Here is a 21,725-nt window from a genome sequence, read left to right as displayed (position 1 = left end):
TTATACTGGCAATGGCAGAATTTTTTTTTTTTTTGCCGAGATATTCAAGATTAATTGAACTGAATCGGGGAAAAGTTCCATTATTATTGTAATAAATCAAAAAGTCAGGTGTCAGAGTGATAACGTGGCGTTTATAAAGAAATCCTTGGATACTTTTGGGCTTCTGGTTGGTTGTTAGTACTGTGTAATTTTTGTCATCCTGATTGATAAGTTCGCATTAATTTCTCTTGTCTGGAAGAGAATTTCCACAACGGATGGTATTTCAGTTTTAAGAGCAGTATGGAGTATTGGAATATCGTTCGGAGTATTGGAAATATCGGTTATCTACTTTGAATACCTTTAATTTATAACTTCTAATTTATTTCTCTAGTGATTTAACGTCGCACTATCACAACGAAGGTTTTAGGTGACACAAGGATGGGAAAGTGATACGACTGGGATGGTTGCGGTTGTGGCCTTAAGGTAAAGCCCCAGCATTTCCCCGGTGTAAAATGGAAAGCCACGGAAAACAATCTTCGGGGTTGCCGACAGTGGGATTCGAACCCATTGTCTCTCTAATGTAAGTTCACAACTACGCGGCCCAACCGCACGGCCAGCTCGCTCTATTTAGCTTTGAAAATAGTAAAAATGGGCTTCTGAATGTCAACTGAGTAATGGAGCAAACTCCTAACATGAGTACACTGAACGCCATTACCGGCATTGTATCCATTTTTCTTTTTCCAAGTGCCCTAGTTGACTTGGACAATCAGTTTTATTAACGTCCACCACGTTATAACTACAGATACACACACACGCATACGCACACACACAATGCCGATCTGAGGGATCCTGGTGCTGTCTGGCAAATGTGGAGTAGAATGTCTTAAACGGTGCAAACGTTACCCTTTTATTCTTTATTTTAACTCTGTGGATGTGTGGTTCTCGATTCACACTCGTCATTGGTAAAGCCTTTTTTTCAAAATGAGCTGTACCATTCTCAGCTGCCTAGGTTTGTTGTCCATGTTGCTGTACACTTCATTTTGTCTAGATGGTTGAGATCCCTGATAAATTGAATATATTTTAAAAATAGTAATAGTTATAAAGTACTTCACCTCACAACTTGCAAATAGTTGAACGTTCCTTATGCATCGGAACCTGGACAGTTGCACTGGACCTCTACAAAAACAGAATGAAAGTAATCTGTAGAGTAACGCCAGAGCTGAAGGCCGGCCGCAGTTTATTGCACTGGTCTTCCGAATCAGCTTATCTCCATTACACAGAAGGCTGTTATTAACCTACATACATTAGATTTCGAATATTTCTTGGCATCAGTCAATGGCACGAAATTATATAATCGGTTAATGTATGTAGTTGACTTCCGCTTTATTACTGGGATGAGAAGGTATTGATGGATAACCTTCTCATACGAGAAGGTATGATCATGAAATACATAGTTTTATATTTTCGCATTCGGGAACAGAACATATCCCACGACAGTAAAACGACAATCATTTCGTACCCGGCGAACTCGAAATTGACTGTATTATCACTTTATAAATTGGTTTACATTTGTAGTAGTTTACGACATATTTCAATTAACAGCCGGTAATATCAAGATAGTGTTGGGAAGAGGAATGAGTCTTAAAAGAGAATAACAGCCTCATACTGTTGCACTCCAAATAATCCTTGCATAATGGTCACAGACTAGTGGGTGTTACATGACTGTTGCGTTGGAAGGGAAGTCTTCGTTAAGAGTGAAAGCTATGAAGTTGTGGGTTACGAAGCTCTTGATGTTTTGCTTCTTCCTTTTTGGATGAAATCTCAAAGAAAAGCCACTTTCTCGTTACGGATTTTTTTTTCTCGGTATTCCGATCTATTGTGTTCATTGAGGAAATGTCTCCAAAGCGAAATATCTTGTCATACGGTCGTAAAAGTATTGATAATTATTAATTACTACTTTCAAACTCTGCTATTTTTGAGGTAAACACATATCTCCCTCTGCAATCTGTTTCTCACTTATTTTTTGAGAGACTTGGGTGCTGTTTTCTTATGTTATAGTCATTCAGTCGCACCAGAATGCCACTTACTCCACATTTATTTCTCAGAGTTATGACCAGAAAGAGCTTAGTAAAGAGACGCAGGGCTCATCGTTCTGAGTTCACGGTGGAAAAGTAGTGACATTTATGTATTCGCCAATCAAATCAAAGGCGGACACTTGCATGCTGAAAGGTATCCTTTTCACACTCGGTATCGTACTAATTACTATTGTTTGGACGAGCTTCAGACGATTCGTACGATAATCACGATGTTCTGTTTATCATGTGATGTTATACCTTATTGTCCCATTGGTGATAAGTCTGTCCATTGACAAGTGTAGAAAGATTGAGCTAGAACAAGGGTTACCATATTTGAAAATGAGAAATGGGCGGGGGTACTGCAAATTTCAAGAACGAGAGAATTCATATCCAGTGGTTTATTTCATACTTTCAACTGTCTTGGACTTATTTTTAGAAGAAAATCCGTTTTAAAGATAAATTCCTTGCATCCGGGAGATAGTAGGTTCGAATCCCACTATCGGCAGCCCTGAAAATGGTTTTCCGTGGTTTCCCATTTTTACACCAGGCAAATGCTGGGGCTGTACCTTAAGGCCACGGCCGCTTCCTTCCAACTCCTAGGCCTTTCCTATCCCATCGTCGCCATAAGACCTATCTGTGTCGGTGCGACGTAAAGCCCATAGCAAAAAAAAAAAAAAAAAAATTCTGTCAAAGTACTGTACACATGTTACATTTTACATTTTCATACATTTTCAACTGAGAGCTTATTTCGCTCGTCCGTCCACTGAAAATGTAGAAGATAAAATATTCTCACTTCAGCTGCGTTTTGTGCAGGTATGGCAGAGTAGTACTTACCAGTCTCGACAAATAAACACAATCAGCATTACTGGGCATGTGTTGGTGCCATTTATTTGCAACACTTTTCCCTACTAAAATTGCATAGTTCAGCTTGTAGTGAGTTTATTACAGCAAATTTTATCAAAAAAGTACAGTCATCAAAAATATCAACACCGTTTAAAAATAACACTTTTTTTACTGCTTGCCAGTCTGGCTCTTTCAAGAGTTAACCAGTGAAATAGAAACAAGAACAGGTTGGCGCCTTCAGTGTTAACTTTGAGTCCAGCAAAGGCTCGTTGGAGGGAAATGGTAACATACTCAAAAAAGAATAATAGGGTCAAGATGAATGCACAGGGTTACTTTCCAAAATCGAAAAGAAAAACAGAATAAATTATAAAGTGAAGAATTTGCCAGAAGGTTAGATGACCGTACGTATTGACTGCCAGGGATTTAAAAAAATTAAGATGATATATATAAAATAATTTTGTGGCAGACAAACGGGGTTGGTCCCTGGTAAGAACTGGTAATATGCTAAACCCTAACCAGGATCGAGACGTGAAGCAAAGACCAGTGATTTCCGCTACCTGCTAGGCTATAGTCGTGGTATGCTCACGGTCTTTTCAAGCGTTATTTCGTGATCTTTGTAACATATGAAATCACTGGAATGAGAGATTTTGATTTGGTGGCACTGTACCTTTTAAATTGCAATGCACTCCTATTGAAGCTAGCCAAACAAGTAGTGACATCTGCGTATTCGCCAGTCAAATCAAAGGCGGGAACTTAAATGCTGAAAGCTATTCTACTTATATATATTTTTGCTAAATTAGAATTGCCTATTGTAGTCATGATTACATTTATTCTAGGATATATTCTTGGATATATTCTTCCTCTCGTGAAATAATCATTCTAGTTCGCTAATTGCGTTTTCTGCGTGGAACTTACCTGCACGTCTCGAAAGTTCTGTACATACGGTACGCGACAGCCATAGAAGTTTTGTTACGCTTCTTCGCCTTTTCTCAGTTATTTGGAGTCGGTAGTACATGGGATGCATTCACTGTTGCATGTCTCTGTGGTGGATGGTACTATGTGGTGGTGTGCATATCAAGCGGTGTGTGTGTGTGAAGACGAAAACACCCAGTCCCCGAGTCACAAACCAAAACCAAACTCCATGGTGCAAGAGCCCCGAAGGGCCTTGGCTTGCCAAGCGACCGCTGCTCAGATTTACGAGGTGTTGTGTGGTTAGCACGACGATTCCTCTCGGTCGTTATTCTTGGCTTTCTAGATCGGGGCCGCTATCTCACCGTCAGATAGCTCCTCAGTTGTAATCACTCAGGTCCAGGTAAAATTCCCTGACATGGCCGGGAATCGAACATGGGGCCTCCGGTTGAGAGGCAGGCACGCTACCCCTATACCGCGGGGCCGGCTCCCCTAATCACAGCCGCGATTAAAATCCCCACCCCTACCGAGAATTGAACCCCCGACTCTGAACCGAGGGCAACTACGCTAACCATTTGAAACAAGGACTTTTTGTCCGAGTACCAGTGTAGTTTTCGAGCCGCTCGTTCGACCACTGACCACCTGGTACGCCTATATAGTTCTCTCCAGGATGCATTTCTCCGCAAACAGCATTCGGTGACTGTTTTCTTCGACTTACAAAAGGCCTAAGACAACACATGGCGATATGGTATCCTTTCAGCCCTCCATCAATGGAGATTCCGAGGTAACTTGTCGGTATTTATTGTGAATTTTTTGTTCCTCCGTCTGTTCCGTGTCCGAGTTGGGAGGGCATACTCGCAATACAACATTCAAGAAAAGAGTCCCACAGGGATCGGTTCTTAGTGTCACTCTGTTCGCGGTTGCCATAAACGGTATTGTCGCTGCTGCTGGTTCAGCATTAATACCATCGCTATATGTTGACGATTTTGCTCTGCATTATAGCTTGCATAATATGACAGTCGCAGAGCGAAAATTACAGCAAGCTATTAGGAGAGTGGAACAGTGGACTGTAGAACATGGCTTTCGGTTTTCAACCGCAAAGACGTCTGATGTGAATTTTTGCCGAATGCGTAATGTTCACTCGCATCCTGAGCTTTATTTAGGAAATGTCGCTCTTCCCGTAGTTGACACAGATTCCTTGGGCTCCTTTTCGATAGCAAATTATCGTGGGAGCCACATGCGCGGCAGTTAAGTGCAATGCACTAAGAAGTTTAATATTTTGAAGTTCCTTAGCTGCACTAATTGGTGGGCTGACCGCACGGTGCTCCTACGATTTTATAGGGCACATATTTCATCCAGGTTAGACTACGGCAGTGCAGCATATGGATCAGCAAGGCAAAGCGTCCTTGAGAAACTGAATAGCATCTACCACAGCGATGTTACGTTGGCAACGAGAGCTTTTCGTACAAGCCCCATTGCTAGCCTGCTCGTTGAATCTGGTGTGCCGCCTTTACACCTGAGGCGCCAGCAAGTGCTTCTGTCCTATGTTGCAAATTTGACATGTGCCACTTCACCCAAGCTATTCTTGCGTATTCGACAATAGAAACAGTCAGCTGTACGCTGCTTATCCTCGAGCAACGCGTCCAGTTGGAATACGCCTGGACAACAGTCACAGTGTGTTTGATGTACCTTCTGTTCCCTGCCTTGTCAGACAACCAAGTAGGTACCTCCGCGGATAATACGACGACCTGAAATAATCCTGGATCTGCACACTGGCCCGAAGGAGAACACGGACCCTTCGATTTGTCGGATGCTCTTCCTGTCCGTTGTTGGCCGGTATCCAGGTTCAGTCGTTGTTTTCACGGATAGTTCGCGGGCAGAAAAGAAAATGGGCTGTTCGTTCATTGTCGATAACGATAGGTTTCTTTCTCCCGGAAACCTGTAGTGTGTTCAGCAGAGCTCTGTGCTATCTGTGAAGCTCTCCGGTACGCACTGTCCGATGAGCGCCGACACGTTCTTGTGTGTACTGACTCCTTGAGCTCGCTACAGTCTATTGCCATCTGTTTTCCTCGGCACCCTCTGGTGCAGCGGATCCAGGACCTACTGGTCGGGTGTTCGGATGCCAGCACCAGAATCACGTTTCTGTGGCTCCCAAGCCACATGGATGTAGAGAGAAACGAGTTGGCAGATAAGGATGCCAAGGTGGCAGTTACATTGCCCCCATTGCCTTACAAGGTTGTTCCAGCAAGTGATATTCGCTCTCAACTGAGACATTTGGTTATGTCCTATTGGGAGATGGAGTAGCAGGCCAACGAAGGTACAACGAAGGTATGGAGGACTTCCCTTCAGGCTTCTCGGAGGGAAGCAGTGTTATGTCTCTTCGGATCGGCCACGGTATAATAACGCATTCCTATTTACTGAAAGGAGAACCCCCTCCGGTGTGTACTTGTGGCGATCGTCTTACCGTGGTACACATCCTTACGGAGTGCGTGGACCTTGTCAATCTGCGTCGTAGTCTAAAACTTCCGAGTACCAACCCCTTCATCCTGCGCGATGACGAGCAGTCAGCAGACCTCGTCATCCGTTTTACGAGGGATAGTGGCCTTTTTTTATCGTGTGTAACATTGTCCTTTGTCTTAGAATATTTCTGTTAATTGCGCTTTTATCCCATTTACTCTATTTTAGTTCGTGTTTGCGTATTTTAATGTGTTCTTTAAATTCTAACTTGAATTATATATATGTACTTCCAGGCAATGCCTTATTCCATTGTCACCTGTGTTTTTCTATAATTTTAATAGAAAATAAGGCATGGCGAATTAGATCCACTGATTGTTTTAATCTCATAATCATTTTTCATCTCCGTTTCTTTTAAACTCTAGTCTGTGGATACATTTTGAAATTTCAGTTCTCATGTCGTCCATCTCGTACCGTTAGGGGCCGATGACCTTGGATGTTAGGCCCGTTTAAACAACATCGTCATGTTCAATTCCACCACTGTTGCATAATATTACTCAACAAAACATTGACATAACTTAGGTGTTTTGTTATCAGTGGTAAACTAATTGTAAGCAAACAACTGAAATACGTCAGTCTCGTGTCAGTAGATAGTATATACTGTACGTACGGCAGAGATACGTAAACGAACTCCTGCAGGACAACATTTCGGGGCCTTGGCGTCTCCGAAAACCGCAAAAGTAGTTCTCTTAATATGTAATTTTTTTCTTGGAAGACAGTTTCTGACCTTGATTAAATATTTTGCTTGTTGTTTAGAGGCCTAACATCAAGGTCATCGGCCGATTAAATATTTTCACTTTCAAGGGATTCAGTCTTGGATTCTTTGCTTCATACCCCACGAATTAAATTTGGTATTCGAGGAACTTTTATACTTTTTTTTTTTTTTTTTTTACTATTAAGCAGACAATTCGTTCCTTTTACATACTTTGACTTAGGTTAGCTCTCATCAAGAACAAAACCCTATTAAAGAAATATTGTATGACCGAGTGAAATGTCTGTGCGTTAGACTCGTATAGCCGTAAGCTTTCATTGGGAAGATAATAGGTTCGATCCCAGCCGTCGACAGCCGTGAAGTTGGTTTTTCATGGTTTGATTTTCACCTCAGATGTACGGGCTGTATCTAAATTACGGCTCCGGCCCCTGCATTCCCAGTTACAGTCGGATTCCTTTTCTACCCCGAAACATTGTCTGCGTTAATGCAACGGTCATGAGGTATGTTATATAAGGTCATTTCATAACTATTTGAGGTATTTCATAATGTCATATTTCTCCTGTCTGTATTATTCTAATTAAAGCCCGCCCGTTGGCCATGATCGTTAAGGCGTCAAATATTTATGGAGTTTTAAGTGTATTTTCATTTTTTCATTTAATTTGTACTGAGAGGATGATTACCTAGTTGTACTTCCTCTTAAAACAACCACCACCACCACCACCACCACCACCACCACCATCTGACGGCGTGGTTTGGTCTTCCGAGTCCCATTGACGGAAAAAAGATTCACGACCAGAATATGGGCTGACAGGACAGGAGAGAGGTGGGGTATATAATTTCTAATCACTAAATTACGCGCTAAAAGCCTGAGTTCATTTCCTAACCTCTCCGCAGTGTTCCTATGGAGTGAGTAGGCTACGTGCCGACACCAGGTTTCGCCCTCAATCTCATCACGCATCCAGACAGGACGTCGTCCATGGGCGTCAACTAGAAAACTCTGCTCCAGGCCTCTCCGGAGGTCACTCGTTATCACATGTTGTAATTGCTGTATTAGTGCATTGTTTGCTTACATTTAGTTAATTACTAATGATGGCACATCACGTAAGTTATGCCAATGCTTTCTTTACTAATTAGGATAACTCGGTTCGTTATCGATCTACCCCCCACCCCCGATCCGTCCGTTTGATATACGCCCTCACATTTCTGTGAATGGGATGAGTTTATTTTTATTCTTTTCATTAGCCAGGCTGAGCTCTCTTTGCTGGGTTCGATCCTCAATCTGGTGGTATTTGAAGGTATTTAGATACGTCAGCTTCGTGTCATTTACTGGCACGTAAAAGGACTCCTGGCGGCACCTCGGCGTTTCCGAAAACAGTAAAAGTAGATAGTGAGACGTAAAACCATTTATTATTATTATTATTATTATTATTATTATTATTATTATTATTATTATTGCGTTATAATTTTATGACGGACAACAATGGAAATGTTCTCGAATACATGGATAATCTGGTGCATTCAGTGAAGTCACTGTAAAGTTTGTTTGCGAAGTATCTGTAAACACAAACAGAGAAAGTATTCACGACGGAATAAACTATCTATGGTAATTGTTTTGCCACAGTAGTGGTTAGACCGGTCTCATGATTGCCAGATTGACTTTCTTCTACTAGCGGTTAAAAATACACCTTTATTCGCCGTGAAGTACAAGGTTAGAATAAAGTTTAACCAAGGTTAATAATCTTGTTTCGCCTCCGGTTTGCACTGTTGTTGACAGAGAACATTTCAGTTGGCTGAAACGTTAAATGGACACTTGTTTATCTCGTGTAGGTCAACAGCTAATAGAACTGTTGATTAAACATAATTATATTATTTTAGGGATGTTAGGTCGTGAAACGCCGGGCTGAGTCTCAGACGGTTAAGGCGCTGGCCTTCTGACCCCAACTTGCCAGGTTCGATCTTGGCTCAGTCCAGTGGTATTTGAAGGTGCTCAAATACGTCACGCTCGTGTCGGTAGATTTACTGGCACGTAAAAGAACTCCGGGGCAAAATTCCGGCACCTTGGCGTCTACGAAAAGTCATAAAATTAGTTAGTGGGCGTTAAAAACCAACATTATTAATAGTTATACGCTGACGTGTTTCAAACCTGCAACAAGGATCGTCTTCAGAGAAATGACAAAGATGTTAACGGTAATTGTCACCCCATAGTAACTGGACTCAAGATAGAAAGACCTGTTAGAAATGTAGTTCATTTCAGGGCCTAAGGAGAAAGAACTTAATGAGTATAATGATTATTACACGACCTGACATCCCACAGGTAATATAATTGTCTTTTAGTGGTCGTCAAAAACTGTTTTAAAACTTAATTATACTTATTTACAATTTGTACCCACGGCTTCGCTCGCGATGATTTCGTAATTTAATCAGAATTAATTGTTCCTCTGTACTGCACTAAGACATTATCTGAAAATCCGTCAAGTATAAAAACTCGCCGAAAAATTGTATTTCATTTTCCCCAGAACCTCTTTGTAAACCATGGTTGTGGCATTGCCTTTTGCGGCTAAGATGACCAGGCCACTGGCAGAGCTCAATCTGGAACATGTGTAATGGAACTCTAACATGTGAGACAGTCCTCTTAAGTCGAAAAATAAAAAGGTTTCTTTATTTCTAAAGAAGATTCCAAATATCGATTTTCACGTCTGTAACATGTTAAATTTGAGATAAACCGTCGATATACTCGTTTAAAAAAATGACCCACTCCTTGGCTGAGTGGTCAGCGTTGAGGCCTTGGGTTCACAGGGTTCCGGGTTCGATTCCGGGCTGGTTCGGGGATTTTAATCGCGTGTGATTAATTCATCTGGCTCGGGGGACAGGTAGTTTGTGTTTGTCCCTACACTCTCCTCTTCAGGTTCACTCTACACACCACATTACTGACCACAACAGAAACACGCAATAGTAATGGCATCCTTACAAACGGGGTTGCGTCAGGAAGGGCATCCAGCCGTAAAACAGGTTCGAATCCACATGTGTGACACAGTTCGTACCCGCGACTCCACAGGGGTAGGAAAAGCGATAGAAGATGCTCATTTTAAAAATTCACCCGCTTCACCCCTTAAATGGATTTTCCAAAACAGTGTGATCATTTATTTTTAAAAGAGATTCTAAATGCCATTTCTAACGTCTGTAGCATCTTCAGTTTCTGAGATACTGTATATATATCCTCATATAAAGAATTCAACTCCTTCCTCGCTTCTTTTCACCCCCCCCCCCCCCAGTGGATTTTCTGAAAACAAAAATGTGTGTTCTTTTATTTTTAAAAGATATTCCAAATACAAATTTTCATGCCTGTAACATGTTAGGTTTTTGTGATGTATTGTAGATAATCTCGCTGCTGTAAGAATACTGGAGCTGACGTTGCCATGGTTACGGCAGTTCATTTCTTTATCTGATTCCTAGAGCAGTAGTAGTGTGATGCCGTAGGGCTTACCGAGTTTTGTTCTTTGCGTCAAGGGGCTTAAATTGAGCTTTGTTTCGTCCTTGTACGTCAAATTCGATATTTCGCCTATATTAGTCTAGTATTTTAACATCTCGCCCCCTCCCCCTCAAATTGTTTTGAAAATAAAATCCAGCCCATGTTACTCACTGGCAATGTAGCTTTCTATAGGTGAACTAATTTTTAAAATCGATTTAGTAGTTTTTGAGTCTATCCGTTACAAATATACAAATATTTCCTCTTCATAATATTAGTATAGATATGTATCCCACGTTATAAATAAGTAAATAGATATAAACATGCACAATATTCCTTCCGAAACGATACAAATTCTAGCTGTTTTGCCCGCTTTAAACAGGCGGTACACATTCCTGTAAATCATTTTACAGGTCCATGCAGGATGTAGTATATACTTATTTCGTATCACATGAAGAGTTGTCCTCAGATGTTCCTTATGTCCGGTTCCTTGGTTGAATGGCAGCGTAGTCTCCTTCGGTTCAGAGGGTCCCGGGTTTGATTCTCAGCCGGGTCGGAGATTTTAACCTTAAATGGTTATTTATAGATGTTGCCGATTTTTTGTTACATTCCCGACTGTTTAGATATAACGAGTTTTTTCGTATCGTTTCATTGTGATTGCTTAGTAGATATGTTTGGAAAATTAATTCCATTGTGAAACCAAAATTCGTGTCAGACATTCAGTATTACCGGGCGAGTTGGCCGTGCGGTTAGGGGCGCGTAGCTGTGAGCTTGCATCCGGGAGATAGTGGGTTCGAGCCCCATTGTTGGCAGCCCTGAAGATGGTTTTCCGTGATTTCCCATTTTCACACCAGACGAATGCTGGGGCTGCACCTTAATTAAGGCCATGACCGCTTCCTTCCCACTCCTAGGCCTTTCCTATCCCATCGTCGCCATAAGACCTATCTGTGTCGGTGCGACGTAAGACAAATTGTTAAAAAATCAGTATTACTTTTGAACTTACGTATTGTGCTTAATTTATGTATTCATGTTGTGCTGTCAATGACTGAGGGCTTACTAGTCGTCATGCGACTAAGATATTTTATTCGTACCTATCTTTTTGACATTGCTGTTTGTTTTGGTATTTACTTGACCGCCTGATGCTATTTCTTGATGGATACAGTATTTTTTCTTGCATAGGTCTCTTAGCACAGACCAGAGCAAAATGTAGCTTCCACCTAAATTTGTCTCATTTATGGCTGTGACAGTATAGAAGGTGCTGAGTAATAAGATCAGGGTACAGTTAGTGCGTCTGAATATTATAGGCTTAAAGGTCTAGTAGTGCTCCAATATCGCTCCCAGACCCAGTGAGGAAAGCAATGGCAAACTACCTCACTCCTCACCAACCTTGTGCGCCTCATTATGGCTCTACAATCGGTTTCTGCTTTTTCTCTATAACATAAACTTTGGAGGGTGCGTTTTGAGGATCCAACCAGCCTCGGGGCTGGAGATTTAGCAGACAATTTACTCTTGCTCGAAGTAAGTTTTAAGATTGACAGAGTTCTGTATTTTTGTCGTTGACTGAAGGTAGCCTGTCGGACTATTCCATGGCACTAATAACTAACGTGCTAAATTTTACAGCCCTCTCGAACACTACTTAGCTTTTTAACCCGGTTTCTTTGTGATTTAACTATGTTTCCTAGATTTAGTTAAAGGTGTAAGTACGAATTCCAAGGGAAATATATTTGTCATAGTGAGGGATTGTGGGACTCGGGATACATCACAGGCAATTTAAGCTATTTATGTTGACAATCGGGCCGCAGTGAGAATTGGCGGTGGAGTGAGTTCATGGTTCAGAGAAGATGCTGCAGTTAGAAATCTGCCACACTTCACCCTTATTATTCGTAGTTTTCATGGATCATTTACTGGATGGTATAAAATGGATGGAAGATATTCCGTTCAGTGAAAATGAATATATAACATCAGCATTTCTAAGACTAAAGTCATAGCAGTTGGTAAGAGACCTTAAAGAATTGAATGTCAGGAAGAGAATAGGAGCAGGTGGATCATTTCGAGTACTTAGTATACGATGACTGTTTTAAGGAACCTAACATCAGTCATAGATCCCTACTTGGGATGAGTGTTCTCCCAGGATGGGTAGTAGGGCCTGAATCAACGTGTAACAAGGCTAATGGAGTGAGTTCACAGTTTCAATAATCGACATTTTATTCTGTAAGAAATAAGTGAACTCTGAAATTATTTTTACGTAGGTCTTTTTTTTTTTTCAGACGTATTTTGCGATACAGTAGTGAAAGCTGGGTGGACTAATATGTTGGAAATTAAACATGAAAATAGCGAGAATGATTACTGGTATAAACAGGCGGGAATAACTCGGAATGAAAGGTCAAATTATTATTAGGGTATGGTTAATATCACATCACAACAATTAAACTAGATAACGCAATGTTAATACACGGCAGCCATCAAGGGGAAACAATAATTAGATAAATAAACAAGTCAGAAATGAACTCCATGAATGTTTTTTTAAGCGGATTTCTGTTGTGAGTGGAGGATAGGATATTATTATTATTATGCACGGCGAGAGGAGCTTGGGGGGGTGGGGGGGGAGACCAAGGTGACGATGGTTAGACTGTTTTCAATTATTTATAGGTGTGAAACTGAACGAAGCCACAAAGCTAATTGCTAATGCAGGCTTTAGGAAGCTTGCATACACTGAACGCTGAAAGACACATCGTGTTTAGTATGTATGTATGTTGAAATTTTTCTATATACTTCAGCGACTTCAAATAAACAAGTATGTTGTGTTCTAAGTCATTGTGCTATCTCTGTTGTGCATCTTGCTTTCTTCCTTGAAAATAAATCATGTTGGAACATTTGATCGGTGTAGTATAATTTCTGTTAATGTAGGATAACAGGCTAATTTTTGTTTAATAGATTGACATTATGCTAAAGGCGTAATACCCAATATCCACACCTTTCTACCTCATAATGACAGTCCACTGTTTTATCACTGACCCATGTTCATTTTGTAAATCTACTGAAATGTTCCACATTCCATCTGTTTCGGATCGAGAGAGTAGAATGTTATGATTATAACTTTGACAACCGGTTAAATAATTTACTATGGGGAATCGAATACTTTTCGCGAGCGAATAATTTGTATTATTGGCATCTGTGTCGTAAGCTCCCTGTACCGGAGCGGTCAGTTACCGCATTCGTTCTGCAGTTTTTCAAACACTGTTGGATCTCCTCCAAAGGTTGCAGGAAGTTCGAGGGTTGCCAAATTTTATTGGTTCTTTCGACTGCTATAGATTGGTTCTCCTAGAAGTTCAGAACAGGATTATGTTTTGTTTATATATACTCTTCTTCATGTGCTTAAATCAGTTGAGATAGCGCTATGACAGTAATTTCCATCATGTATTGAATTATTCTTTCTGACTTGTTCCCACCTACCTGGGTCGGCGCCGCATCACTAATATCATGAAATTGTTTGACATCTCTTTCCGCAGAATTTGTTTTCAGTATGAATGCGGGTAAGGACCAAAATTTGTAGTTTCTTTGTATAGACTAGCGACACATTTGAATTTTCTCGTTAAGCTTTTAACATCTTTTGCCTTGAAATTTGAGAATTCTTAAGATGGAATGTATTGATGTATCCAGTCCAGCGAATGAAACTTGTATTTGAGGTATGTCTGTTAAAAAGGTGCTACTTCCACTTCAAGAAAAAAATCAGTACTTCGTCCACACGCATTACAATAGTTGATTACTATCGAGTGCAATGAGCAATCCAGACCAGAAAGATGTAATTCCTTAAAAGTTGTACCATACGCGATCATGGGTAGGCCTACGTTCCATGTACCTTTTCTTATACTTTTCTTTAGTTTTCCCATAACTTTCTCATGGTGGAAATAGCGCCTCTTGAACAGACAATCCTCATTTGTAGTCTCATTCATAAAGTAGTCCAGGTAACAATTATGTATATTTACGGTGTTTGAAGAAAGTTGCCTTTGAATCTTTTCGTTCAATGTATATACACGGCATTTCGGATAAAGTGGTAACTCGTTTGTCGATGTTATAATAATTTAGGTACAGCTACCATGATTGAAAAGGCAGAAATAATATTTCTAATCAACGACGAATAATGTTATTTAAATAATGTTCGAATCCTGATGATAGATATTCCATTTCGCCCAGGTTCCTTAATCATGGAGCATCGTAATTTGTTTCATTGTAGTCGTACTGTAGATTTGCTTGGATAAATTCGAAAGGCCTTCCGGTGAATGTCTCGAGAACATCCGCTTCTTGATTCAAAGATTGATAGGCCTTGCCACTTCATTATGATGCAACGCTGCCGGTGTCTCGCAACTGTTTTAGCTCTTTAACAGCTGAATTGTTCGTTCCTTCGTGAAATTCAGTGCTTTTCGTCTCTCCAGGGACTAGTGTCCTTGATCCGTAACACGTACATTGTGCCTCGTTTCATTTCTCACAATGCTAATCAAGCGTGCTTAAAATGGGCTCCATTTCTGTGAAAAGCCTGACGATAGCGTTGCGTAGAACAGTGCATATTCGATTTAAACTATACGCTTTGCATTGTGAACTTTCATATTCCATGGTTGCGTTTACAAAATACTACCACCAAGCTCGATAGCTGCAGTCGCTTAAGTGCGGCCAGTATCCAGTATTCGGGAGATAGTAGGTTCGAACCCCACTGTCGGCAGCCCTAAAGATGGTTTTCCGTGGTTTCCCATTTTCACACCAGGCAAATGCTGGGGCTGTACCTTAATTAAGGCCACGGCCGCTTCCTTCCCACTCCTAGCCCTTCCCTGTCCCATCGTCGCCATAAGACCTATCTGTGTCGGTGCGACGTAAAGCAAATAGCAATAAACAAAATACTACTCTCCAACTCCGTGTAAACTCAGAGTTCACTCTATCCGTTCACAAAAGTAAAGAGTTAACTCAACAAGGTGTTCAGAAAATGCATTCGAGTTAACTCAGAGTATACTCTTTTTACTCCGCGTAAATAGGTGGGTAGATTTAACTCCACATGCGCAGTAATGCATTCATTGGTTGCGGTGAAAAATATTAAAATGAGAGTATATTGACATGACAGTGAATACCAATTATTTTCTAGTTGTTGACAAGAAGGGCGTTATATTGTCGTTGCCGGGACGAAACCTCCTATGTGATATTATTTTTGGAGATATACTGACCCGCAGCACATACATTATGAAGAGCGAGAATGCCTTGACAATATTCACACAATATTGCACCTTAGACGACAGAATCTTGCCGGCCTAAGTTCTAAGCTAAAATATTTCACATAGGAGGTTTTGTCCCGGCAGCGACGATATATTGAATAAAGGAGTAAAACAGGAAAAATAGGTACCAATTTTAATAATCGGCGGAAATAACATGATTGAATTTTTATAAGAATACTCATGTAGTGAATGATCAGCTGATTTATTAACCTCGACTTTCTAAGATTTCCTTGGTAAATGTATATTACGTAACTTTTTTTTTAATTTTAGGTGACCTTCTGAATGCGACTGTCTAATTCTATGATCAGAAATACTACACAGTGCATTTATAGCTCTCACGAAACGGATCTGTACGAATCAGGGGCTAAGAGCCAAATTACAACCAGAAGTTGCTCTTGCAATGATCTTCCTCGTTCCCCGATTTAGAAAGTTTAGGGCCAGTGTCTGAGTAGATGTTCGAATGCTGATCCCGGTAATCGGAAATGTTGTTTACATTTAGTTTCGTCGTAGTCGTTAACAACATAATCTACATAGCTAGTTGTCCTAAATGCCTTATCGTGCACCAGTGCGGAGCCGATGCATAGGTATTGATCATCAATGTAATCAGATTGTTCCTTCGAGATAAAGAATAACGGATAATGTTATAAGCACGCTGCTATGAAGAAACTCACCTGGAAATTAGACATTAAATTCCTCGCAAATGAGGTTATGGTAAAACAAATAACCTTACTTAATTGATTAGCCGTATTATGTTGTTCTGTGTTCACTCCAAGCGTTCACGAAATACCGTTACTCAGAGTAAACCTTATTAGTTACTCCGCGATACTCTACTCTATTCCAACTCTACTCGGAGTCGTATTTTGTGAACGCAGCCCATGACATTTTCTAGTTTAGAGTTACCCCCTACAAAGGAAAAATTCGTTAATTTAAAGCTTACTTCTCAAGTTCTTCTTCGTCTTGAGGTTTCCAGTCTTGCGACTGGGTTGTCCCTGTGGCAAGTCTTCTCCATTTGACCCGATCTTGAGCAACACATTCCGCCTCTTCATAGCTTCGCAGTCCGGCGCAGACGCGCAGATCGGCCAAACTCCGGAGGACATACGCCATGATCACCATCTGCTTGAGAGCATCGTATGAATTTTATGGTTACTGAAATGTAGTTGATGAAGAAACGAATGGGAATATAGTTTGTGTCCATTGTGATTGCAACTGATGTAAATAGTTGATGTGACATGCCATAAATGCGTTCCTGTCATGGCGAAAATTGAATTGTAAAATACAGTAGTTACATTGAATGCAGGGGAACTGGCTTGTGAGGAATTTACACGACCCACTGAGGGAACTGTCTACGTGGTACACGCTGTAGATATTGGGACTGCACTTTAATAAGGCGACGGCTGCTACCTTGCTAGTCGTAGTCCTTCCATCTCCCAGTGTCACCGAATACCTAGTGTTAGTGCGACGTAAAACGGCTAGCATAGTATTACACCAGTGCTGCAAATGATCTCAGAGGAATTCAAATCCGTTTCCAGAAACGGATAACACGTTATTTCTGTACACTTCCGTGGTGCCACCATATCACACGATGCTACATTTATTTGATCGAGGTGTACATCGCACCCATCGGGATAACTTTATTGCTAACAACGATCCATACAGTCCAAACAGAATTCTCGAAATAGTTTAAGCTAAGTATTATTAATTTATAGCCTTTTGGTGTTGGCGAATATTTCAGAAACGCCATGAAAAGGGGAGAAAGTACTATAAATCGTCTGACACTGTCTAAATTATTCGTCCAATTAGTCCAGCGGGGGTAAGTAGCTCATTTAGAGCATATTCTTGCCGTATTCATAAGTACTTTCTGCTCATTAGGAATCGTGTAAATAACCCGTCTCTTCAGGCTATATTCACACATTGGTATAGCTGATTGTGAGATGGTAACTGGCGAACTAATGAGCTATTCTCTGTTGAGATGAACATACGCTTGGTAGTCACTCCTGATCAGAGGAATGCATCGCGCTCTTGCACCTCGTGCCAGATCGCTTCCGACGAGCTGGCAGATAGATCGCCAGAGCTAATTCAACCCGCCGCATGGAACGCAGATTGCAGAGATGCAAGGGAGAGTACTTAACGTACCTTGGCAGAGATGGAACAGAGCGGCGAGCTAGCTTGCTGGCTGTGACTTACCCAAAATCTGAAACGCGTTTATTTGTCTGACAAGGCTAATACTTGGTGTTGCACATTCAATTTCAAACTTACATATTAATGTTACAAGTGACATTGTGGAATTGATTATTGGATGTCTGACGTGGAGAAAGTATTTTTAATAATGTGTATGCGTAGACCTACATCTTCTGACTAGTAAACACATTCCATATAAAAATGTGATCTTGTTGGTAACATAATACAACGAAACTGGGATGGGTTGGAAGTTGTCGGCCGCTTATTGGAGCCATCTTTACACTGTAAATGATCAATGGATAGAGCTATGTAATATTTAAGATCACACAAACACGCCAGTTATTCGCAACACAAACTAGTACAAAAGTGAAGTACAGTAGCCTTAAAAATAAACGATGTACACTAGTAGGCGATTTGCATTCTGGGCTAATTGTAATACATTTTTCGGCAATGATTGGTCTCGCCTTGCTGAAATTCCTTTCGGCAGAAGTACCCGTTACATGGGTTGCTAAAATATGGCGATTTCAACGACTTGTCCGTATCGTGCCACTGCTCAACAAGATTGGCACTGGCAGGTCATCTACCGCACGATCCAACAAACACGTATTCTATACAAGGACGACATTCATTATTTAGTTACGGTGATTTCGTGAATCCAGTCACCATTCATTGAACAAAAATACTTGCTCGATGTTAAGTTACGCTCTAATAGTGAGAAGAACAAAGCCAAATTAATGTATTTGAGATAAAGGGAGAGGAGGGAAAAATAATTCAAAATATCAAGAGAAAGCTGGCTCATAGTCAGCAAATCGAGGAGTATTGGAAGAAGAAGAAAGCAACAACTTTACCGAAGAGTAGATACGAGCCCCGTGGTCGTCAGTAGGCCTAAACGACAAAGAAGAATTCAAAATATCGCAGAATGTTTGTGTAAATCCCTTGATGCAAGAAAAATGATCCTTGCATAAGCATGTTATTACGCTTTGGAATAGAAGATGCCTTCAGAAATGTTGATTTGTTTTGGTTAATGTTGATTTAGCGAAACTGGTTCTTGTATAATTGCGATCAAAAGAATTCCGGATGGAAAACGAAACGGGTAACGTTTGGGCGAAGATTTTGGTCAACCCTGAGGATAAAGAAGTAACCAAGGCAACGTCACATGTGTTCGTCTGGCTTGCGACGTTGCGCACTGAGGCCACTCCCAACTCCCATTGTTTTTCTTTTTTTCTTCCGGGAACTGTTTAAGATGTTTCTATGGTTAAACATTCTGGCTATACTAGCTTTTCCTAATCAAGGAAAACAATTAACTGTAATTTAATTGCGATGAAGTGTGCATGATGTAATCCCCCCCCCCCTCTTATGTCATTTGTTTGCTCAGCGCTGACAATAACTACCTACGAACGGTTTTCCAAACACCCTTGCGTCTCTGATAATCATAATTTTTAATGGCCAGGTTATTTTTACTTTGGTTTCTGAGGATAACATTATTATTATTATTATTATTATTATTATTATTATTATTATTAGTAGTAGTAGTAGTATTTAACAGGACCTGTACTGACGAAAATAAGGGTCATTCTTTCTTACAGTGATTGAGCGCGATGCCATTTGATAATGAAGTCATAGTCGAGACCGCTAACATTTCAGCCAGACTTCGCACTCAAGAATTACAAAACCTGGAGAATTTGACCCTCAATGAGTTGACATACACATTACGTATGTTGCCTTGAAAGAGGCGTGTGGTTCCTCCCTTCATTGTTGAGCCAGTGGGACGTGTGGGCAGTCGGGGCAGCAAGTACCTACCCCTCCGCGTGTGTTTCGTTCAAGCTAGATATACTCGTACTTCCGTTTTCTCCACCTCCCCTCACTCTTCAGATGTGTGCATGTGTTAACGTGTCGATGGATGTGACCAATGAGAGTGTGTAAGCAGGTACTGGGTGGTTCTGAGGGCTGTACCTATTTCTTGCCTGAAATGAATATTTCTGGCCACGAGATACTAAAGATTTCGAGTGTACAGTTTTCGCGCAGGTCCTACACACGTGTATGTTCAGTAAAGAGATCCTCGTACACCCCTGTGCAAATAGAAACCTAGCCCTTGTGTACGGAAGTGGGAAGTTCGGTAACCTTAGTCAGTGCACAGTATATTGGATAACATGTTGTCTGATCCTTGACTCGGGTTTGGTTACAAGGCGCTGTTCCAGTTTCCTTACTGTTGACAATGTGAATGTGCATTTTGGCGTCTGCGTGCCGTTACACTGGCTAGCCTGTGGAAGGCAGAAGTTGTCTCCTTGACTTTTATTTGGCACTTTCGGTGTTTTTATCCACCACTGCGAGCTACGGCTAATGCCATAAGTATTCGTACACCTGTGCTGATGAACGATGTGTAGCATTAAGTCAGCTGCTATACGATATTTTTGAGGCTAGAGTACCGGTAATAGGACCGTTGGTATTGCAAAAAATACATTCCTTTATTTTTATACCTCTAAGTTTTGTGTATTCAGTCTCGAGTATTAAAGACATGTCAAGAAACACTAACAGCTATCGTGTCATGAGTATTCGTACAGACACATAAGTATTCTGTAAACAGGGTTGTAAGTGCAGTTCCCATGCGGCGGAAACCCGTCCGACGGGCAGTTGTCCAGTCCGAGGTAGGCTGCAGCTGTTTGTATGTGTGTAATGTGGTGTCAGTATGAGTTGTAAGGGAAAAGAAACCAATCAAGCGGAGCGCAAGCTTATTAGACTCCACAATCAGTGTCAATCTTTACGGGGGATCTTAGCGTTTGTCTGGAGACCCTGGTCGACAGTGCAGTCCATAATAGATCGGTGTTGTGCTACTAACTCTGTACAAAAGATGCCAAGAAGTGGACTTCCAGACAAACTGACTGCCAGAGACAAGCGTAAAGTGGTGAGTCTGATTAAGAAAGATCCAAAATTACGTGCTCCAAAGATAGTGGCGGAGCTATCCAATCAAGGTATTGCAGTATCTGAAAGCACAGTGCGCCGTGCTTTAACACGAAGGGTTTAGTGGTTGAGTTGCTCGGAAAAGGTTTTGTGTTTCTGAAGCGAATCGGAAGAAACGCCTAGCTTTCGCAAAACAATATGTCAACGCACCTCCCGTGTTTTTGAATAAAGTTATTTTTCTCCAGTGAACGTAAATTTAATTTTTTTGGGTCCGATAGACGACAAATGGTATGGCGAAAAAACAATACGGAACTAGCGCCCGAAAACGTGTGTCCCACAGTGAAACACGGATGTGGAAATGTGCTGGTTTGGGGATGCATGAGTGCTGCCGGAGTAGAGAAGCTTCATATTACAGACGGTATAATGGATCACAAAATGTATGTTGACATTGTGGAAACAAATCTGGCTGCCAGTGCCGGACAAATGAACCTCCAAAACGACCTCGTATTCCAAAAAGACAATGATCCCAAGCAAACCGCCCATAATACGTTAGCGTACTAGACTGTGGCTGTTCTATAATGATCCAAAAGAGTTTCAGACCCCTCCTCATTCCCCGGATATTAATCCATTTGATCAGTTATGGAGCATTTTGGAGACCAGGTACGGAAAAGGCAAATTACGAGCAAGGCTACCATTGTAACGGCTTTGCAGAGAGAATGGGCCTCTATTTCCAATGAGGTAACGAAAAAACTCGTCGAATCAATATCACGGCTCTTCAAGCCATTAAAGCGAAGGGAAACTCAACAAGGTATTGATAACCTGGGGAGACTGCATTCAATTCGTTAACAAACATAATACGTCTACGAATACCTTTGACACGATAGCCTTTTGTG

The 21,725-nt window shown here is 41.1% G+C and overlaps 1 protein-coding gene across 3 annotated transcripts in view; it reads left to right on the top strand.

Annotated features, from left to right (window-relative positions):
- LOC136871693 (SUN domain-containing ossification factor) overlaps positions 1-21,725 on the top strand; it is a 338,199-nt gene that overhangs the window by 102,881 nt on the left and 213,593 nt on the right. The window lies entirely within an intron of this gene.

The sequence above is a fragment of the Anabrus simplex genome, chromosome 4 (genome assembly GCF_040414725.1).
Source record: "Anabrus simplex isolate iqAnaSimp1 chromosome 4, ASM4041472v1, whole genome shotgun sequence".
Classification (NCBI taxonomy): Eukaryota; Metazoa; Arthropoda; class Insecta; order Orthoptera; family Tettigoniidae; genus Anabrus; species Anabrus simplex.
This window is presented reverse-complemented; position numbering and strand designations above follow the sequence as displayed.